Source organism: Vigna unguiculata, unplaced genomic scaffold (genome assembly GCF_004118075.2).
Source record: "Vigna unguiculata cultivar IT97K-499-35 unplaced genomic scaffold, ASM411807v1 contig_666, whole genome shotgun sequence".
In the NCBI taxonomy this organism is placed as follows: domain Eukaryota; kingdom Viridiplantae; phylum Streptophyta; class Magnoliopsida; order Fabales; family Fabaceae; genus Vigna; species Vigna unguiculata.
In genome coordinates, this window is record NW_021011390.1 from 11198 (window position 1) to 17925 (window position 6728).

General features: G+C 27.4%; 1 pseudogene; it reads left to right on the forward strand.

The window, feature by feature from the left end:
* The first annotated feature begins 4305 nt into the window (after positions 1-4305).
* On the forward strand, positions 4306-5052 carry LOC114172663 (annotated as a pseudogene).
* Positions 5053-6728: the final 1676 nt, after the last annotated feature.

Here is a 6728-nt window from a genome sequence, read left to right on the forward strand (position 1 = left end):
ATTTTCTTCTTTTCGTGACACTTTTTTAATTTTTTACTAATTTTAATTCTTTACAATTTAAGTAATTGATATTTTATATATAAAAATTGCTAAAGATTTCGCAAGTAACGAGTTGGCCAATACTAGGATAGGATTTGTGTTCTTAAATTTGACAAATTCCATCTCTAGGTAACCCTTTTTTTAATTCTTTTTACTATTTTTAACTATTTACAATTCAAATAATTGATCTTTTATGTACAAAAAGTTCTCAAAATTTCATAACAAACAGGTTCGTGGATACTCAAATGCAATTTGTTTCTAAATTTAAAAAATTCAATCTCTAGGTAACAATTTTTCAATTGTTTTTTACTACTTTCTACTATTTACAATTTAAATAAATCATGTTTTTTTCAAAAAAATTGCTCAAAATTTCAGAAGAAACTTGTTGCAAATTGTCAAAGGGATTATCTACTATATATCTAAGAAATTCCTAGTGTAGGTAAATTACTGAAATAGACATTTTAATTTATTAACACATGGTTAAAATTGAGGGTATTTTTGTCTTTTTGATGATGTTGTGTTTTCGCGGTTCGAACGTCTTTTTTAAATATTGATTGACGTTGTCAGACAACAAAATCATTCTTCTCCAAAGCAATCAGCTTACTCGAGGTTAGCTTTTTTTCTTCTTCTTCAATCCTTCTTCTTTCTTCTTCTTCATATCAAGTTAGGTTTTCGTTTTGTTTTTAATTTCCAGTTTGTTGTTGTTGAATGTTGACGGTAGGGTTTTCTTCTCCCAAGCAATCAACTTCATTGAGGTAATTTTTTTTCTTCTTTCATTTTCCTTCTTCTTCTTCTTCTTCTTCTGTTTTTCTTCTTCTTCTTCTTCTTCAATCCTTCTTCTTCCTTCTTCCTCATACCAACTTAAGTTTTTTTTTCTATTTACTTTTATTGAAGGTTGACAGAAGTTTTGATTGGTGTAGGTAATTTTTTTTTCTATTTCTTAATTTATTCTTTTTTCTTCAAGGATCTTTTTTCTTTCTTCTTCTTACTCTGTTATTTTTTTTTACTTTGTGAAAGATTTAATTTTTGCAAGGCAATCGGTAGGATCTTCTTCTCCAAGGCAATCAACTTCGTCGAGGTAATTTCTTTTTTTCTTCTTCCGTATTCCTTCTTCTTCAATCCTTCTTCTTTCTTTTTCCTCATACCAACTTAAGTTTTTTTTTTGTTGTGTTTGTTGTTGTTGTGTTTGTTGTTGTTGTTGTTCTGTTTTTTTTTTACTTCGTGAAAGATTTAATTTTTGCAATGTGTTTCGTTTTGAAGAAAACACTGATGTTTTTATTTTTAGAAGGTATTTTTAACAAAATCTTGAACATGTTTTGTTGTTGTTGATGGTGTTGTTGTATTTATTTTTTTTATACTTGATACATCTATTATTGTGGGTTGAAGAAAAGGTTCAAGTTTTCGTTTTTAGAAAGTATTTTTGAACAAATAGAATGACTGAGGATGATGATGTTATTGTTGGTGGTCTTCTTTTCTTTTCTTTTTTTCGTCTATTTGTGGTTTGTTGTTGAGATTTGTTTGTTGTTCTTCATTGTGCTATTTTTTTTTACTTCTTTTGTGGTCCTTCTTCTTTATAAAAGGTTATGTTTCTGTAATTTTTTTTCTGTTAAATATGTTGTAGCAGTGGGTTAGTATTTATTGAAAGCTATGTTCAGATTTCTCTGTTATTTTTTATGGTGTTATTTATTTTTCTTTTAATTCTTATGTGTTCCTTCTTCTTTTTTTCAAGAAAGGTTTATTTTTTTTTTTAGGTTTTTTGTGATGAAGATGGTGTCCTCTGGATTAGTACGTTTTAATAGTTGGTTAAAGTCAGTAGCTTGAGTTTTCTTTCTCCTCCTTCATGGTCTTCTTCTACTTTTGTTTTCTACTTCTTCTTTTTTCATTGTTTTGAAGAAAAGCCTAAACCTTTTGTTTTTTCATTGTTTTGAAGAAAAACCTAAACCTTTTGTTTTCATGAAGTATATTTACTATTTTTTGTTTTTAATATCATTATTGTGTGTTTAGTTGCTTTTTCGATGTCTATGGTTGTAGATTGAATAAAGGGTAAGATTTTTTGTAATGTGTATGGTTGTGGATTGAAGAAAAAGTATGACTGAAATGAAGATGTCTATGTTTCTGTCTTGATTTTTGTACATGTTTTTCTTGATGGTGTTGTTCTCTATGCTTCATGTCTCCCAATTCTGTCTTTACCATTTTACAATTTTACAACTATATCATATCTTGGTTTAGGTTTTATGTATTTTGCTTTCAAATGTTTGATCTTTGCAGAAAACCTTTTTTTTATGTCTCTTCAAGAAAAGGCGTTTCATTTATCTGTGTGCTTATTTTTTCTTTTTCTGTAGCCGTTTGAAATGCTGGGGAGATGGTGTTTGTTGTTAAAATAGCACATAGAAGGTACATGTTACGATTTATTGTTTCATTTGATGAATGTACTTTTCTTTCTATTTATTTAATTTATTAACTTTTTAGTTGCTTCTTGGTTGTTCTTCTTTTCTTCTTTCTGTTTGATGGATCTGATATTTCAAGTACTCATTATAGAACGGGGTCATCTAATGCAACAAATGGGGTAGCTATACCATCTGAGAAAAAGGTATTGTATTGTATTCGGTGAAGAGTGAAATAGTCATTATATTTGCACAAACATTTTTCAAGAAGATGAGGGATATTGCATATGATTTATATTATCAATTCTGTCTTCGTAATGTATGACTTAAAATATCCATTATGTATCTTTATAATGTACTGCTTATTTTATTATCATTAGTACGGTGAGGGATATTGCAAATGAGTTTGAGCCCTGCTCAAAGCTCGAGGACCTAAATTTGGATGTTAGAAAGAAGTTCAAGGAGACAGAGGAAATAATTCTCGCTGACAATTTTTTTCAGAGGTACAACACTGGTCCTTACTTTTTTAGTTTTTGAAATGTAGTATGGAAACTTTTTGTAAAATTGGTAGACAAGGCTTCAATTTTTTTTTTCGTGCTTGGAGAGAGCAGGAAAACTTTCTTCTACTTGCTGCCAAAAATTTGTGCTAAACATTTATTTTTATTAATATTTACTTCAATAAAATATATTGGAATCAAAAAATACCACTTGAAGTAGAAAGGCCTCTTGGATATTATTGTCTGCATTTGTGGCAAAAAGCTTACTTTTTAGATTACGTGGCTAGAACATTTCCTCATTTCAATGCATGTGTAACTCTTAAGGAAGGATTTGTTTGGGTTTGGGGTTTGGGAAGGAGATCAAATAAGAGAAGAGAGGTATAAATAAAGATCAATGGGCAATTATGCAGTATACTTGAAACTAAAAGTGTTGTGTTTTAAATGAGAATATTTCAAAACTGTGAATATTTACTATTTAATGAATATCCTACACCAATAATAAGAAATAAATAAAATGTGAAGCAGGTTAACGATGTCTATTTAAATCTTAGATAATTGCTATAGGGAGAGAGAATTTAGCATGGTAAACCATAGTGGATTTCATCCAGAAATGGGATTAAAATAAAAGGGTTGGCCATAAAATGCAACTAACTATTTTCTTTGAATAAATAAGCTGGAAATATGTGGTAGTTGAATGTGAGGCTTCTCAATTGATTTGGTCATATTTTCTCATGTTTTATGTGTATTGGATTAAAATAGTTTGAAACCACATGGTGTAATGAAACTTATAAACTAAGCTCTTATTCAGTATCTAGATTTATGCTGCTTCATATATGCAATTATACACGGTCAGAGTTTTATTTGTACTTTCTCAATTAATTATATTAAACAATTATATTTCTAGAGATATATTGAAATCTAATACACTTTTTAAATTTGTGAGGTTATAAGCATGTTGTGGTTAAACCAACTGCAGGTAGTGCTGATGATGTATTGGAAGATAATCCCGTGGTGAGATTGAAGGTTTTTGTATATGAACTTCCAAGTAAGTATAATAAGAAAATTCTGCAAAAAGATCCAAGATGCCTCAACCATATGTTTGCAACTAAAATCTTTAATCACCGGTTTCTCTTATCTGGCCCTGTTGAAACTTTAATCTAGAAGAGGTTTTATACCCCTGTATACAATGACCACAAATGATAAGAAGTGCCATAAAGCTTATTTCTTCCAACTGACCTTATTGAAGGCTCACATAGGGGGCACATCACTTCTTTGTGGTTCCTCAAAATTTTGGGGCATGTTTTCATTACGAGGTACAAATTTTGTGCATTATTTTCAACATTCATTATTTATACCACTTTTATTATATATTTATATTAATTTGTATATGGAAGAGAAGGCAATTGAAAGAGGGGATTCTTTAACTGCTAAAGCGTGCTACATTGGTTCAAACCTTTGGACAGAGGAATCACATATGCCCGAAAGAGGGCTCAAATACCATTTCTCCATACTTTTCACCAAGAAAATCCACACCCACCTAATTCCTAATAAGACTCCTAGGTCATTTTTGTGTATTTTCGATGACTTTTATGATGTTGGCAATGACTCTGAAGGTGGTTATTATGCAAGGTAGGCCTTATTACAAGTTTAAACAAGAATGTCCGAGTGTGTAGCCTTTTATTTCTTCTATATCATAGCTGCATAAGAAATCTGATTTACATTTTCTTATAAAAGATGCAATGACTAGGGACTTTGATTCATATAACTATTGTAATTTGGACTAACTATAAACGGGCCATGTTGTGTAATCTTGCAGAGGTGCAAGAGTAGCAGTGTGGGAGAACTTTTAAGGACAATCCTCTATTTGATGTCTCCACTAAGCATCCAACCACGTACTTTAAGGACATGCAGTAGCTGTGTTTTGCGTATACCCACTTGGATGGACCCGTTGGAGCCTAAGATTGGTAGAGGCTATGATATTTAGTTGCATACCTGTTATTATTGTAGATGACATTGTTTTGCAATTTGCTGATGCAATCCCATGAGAAAAGATAGAAGTATTTGTTGCTGAGGAGGAGGTTCCAAAGTTGAATACCATACTCACATCTATCTTACTAGAAGCCATATTTTAGATAGGAGTATTTGTTGCTGTTACCGTTTTCTTTTTTATTTTAGATAATAGTTTATTTTTATTTCAATATTAATAATATATATATATATATAATAATTTATTATTTTATATTTATTTTGATGTCACTATTTAATATTTAAATGACCACAATTAAAATTAGTTATTGAGATTTTATCCGCATAAGAATATTTAATTCAACTGCATGTTATCCTTATTATGTGAAGTTGAATTTTCCATTAAGTGTTAGGAAAAGTCTTCTACAGTTACAGATAAACATTGGTAGAAAAACTTATTTTGAAGATAGAGATGTCCATAGATAAAGACGTGGTGCAACTTATTGCATTATCAAGTATTTGATGGAGTGTAAGAATCTTCAACAAAGTCTTTTTTTTCAAATATTTCGTATTAAAGTTTAGTAAAACAGTTTTATGATTTAAATGTACTACGTTTTATATTTATATTTTTATTGTCCAACTTTGAGATATTTTAAATTTTATAAATTAATTATTAAAATATGTACTTTTGGCTTCTAATAAATGGAATCATACAACAGAATCTGGTACTGGATATATACTATGTAAGATATTATAAATTATGCATTTAATAAATAAAGCGTGATAATATAATATTTTGTTAAATTTTATTATAATATTTTATTAACTATACAGATTAGTGTTTTTCATAAAAACAAAACAGCCATAAATATATTACTTATTAAAATAACATAACGTAATTCTCTTTTAACCAGCGTAAACACAACGTTACTGTGTTTGTGTAAATAAATATGAAATTATATTAGTAGGTGATAATATTATAATATTATTAAGTTAATAAATAACCTAAAATTATATTTATTAAAAATAAAATGAAATATATCAAAACAGATGAAAGAATAACCATTAATAAATAAAGAAGTGGAGAAGAAGCAGAAATAGCTGATTTTATAAAATATTTGTAAAAATAACAGTCAATTTTTAAAAATTTAATAAATTATTATATTTAAAGGGTAAAATTAGTATTTTTAAAGGTGGACACAAAAAGGAGAATCCCCTTTATATATTGTTATAGATTATTAGTCTTAGCACTATTTGTATTAGAATATTATTTCAATTAATCATAGTAATAATATCATTATTAATATTTGTAGTTTTAGTAAAGTTAATATTATTAATATTTTTATTATTATTGTTATTGATATTATTATTATTATTATTATAATTATTATTATTATTATTACTATTATTATTATTATTATTATTAAACAAATGCTTCTTCAATGTTTTAAATTGTTTATAGGTTTATATCTATAAATATGCTTCTTTTGAAAAATTTAAACATCAATTTTATGTTATATTGTATAATATGCCTACATTTTAATTTAACAACAATCCATATAATACCTTTCATTTTAATATAATTTATAATTTAGAAATTTAATTATAAATTTTAATTTTATTTAATATATTATATAAAAAGTACTCATAATTAATTACTTATCTTTTTCTCATATCATTAAAATTTATATATAAAAATTACTCATAATTAAATATTTGAATATAAGAATATTACATTAATTTTAATATAAATTAAGATAAAAATAAAAAAATTCAAATACAATAAAAGTGTTCCAACTATGTCAGTTCAAGAGGTGTGAATTGAAATAAAGTATCTATATCT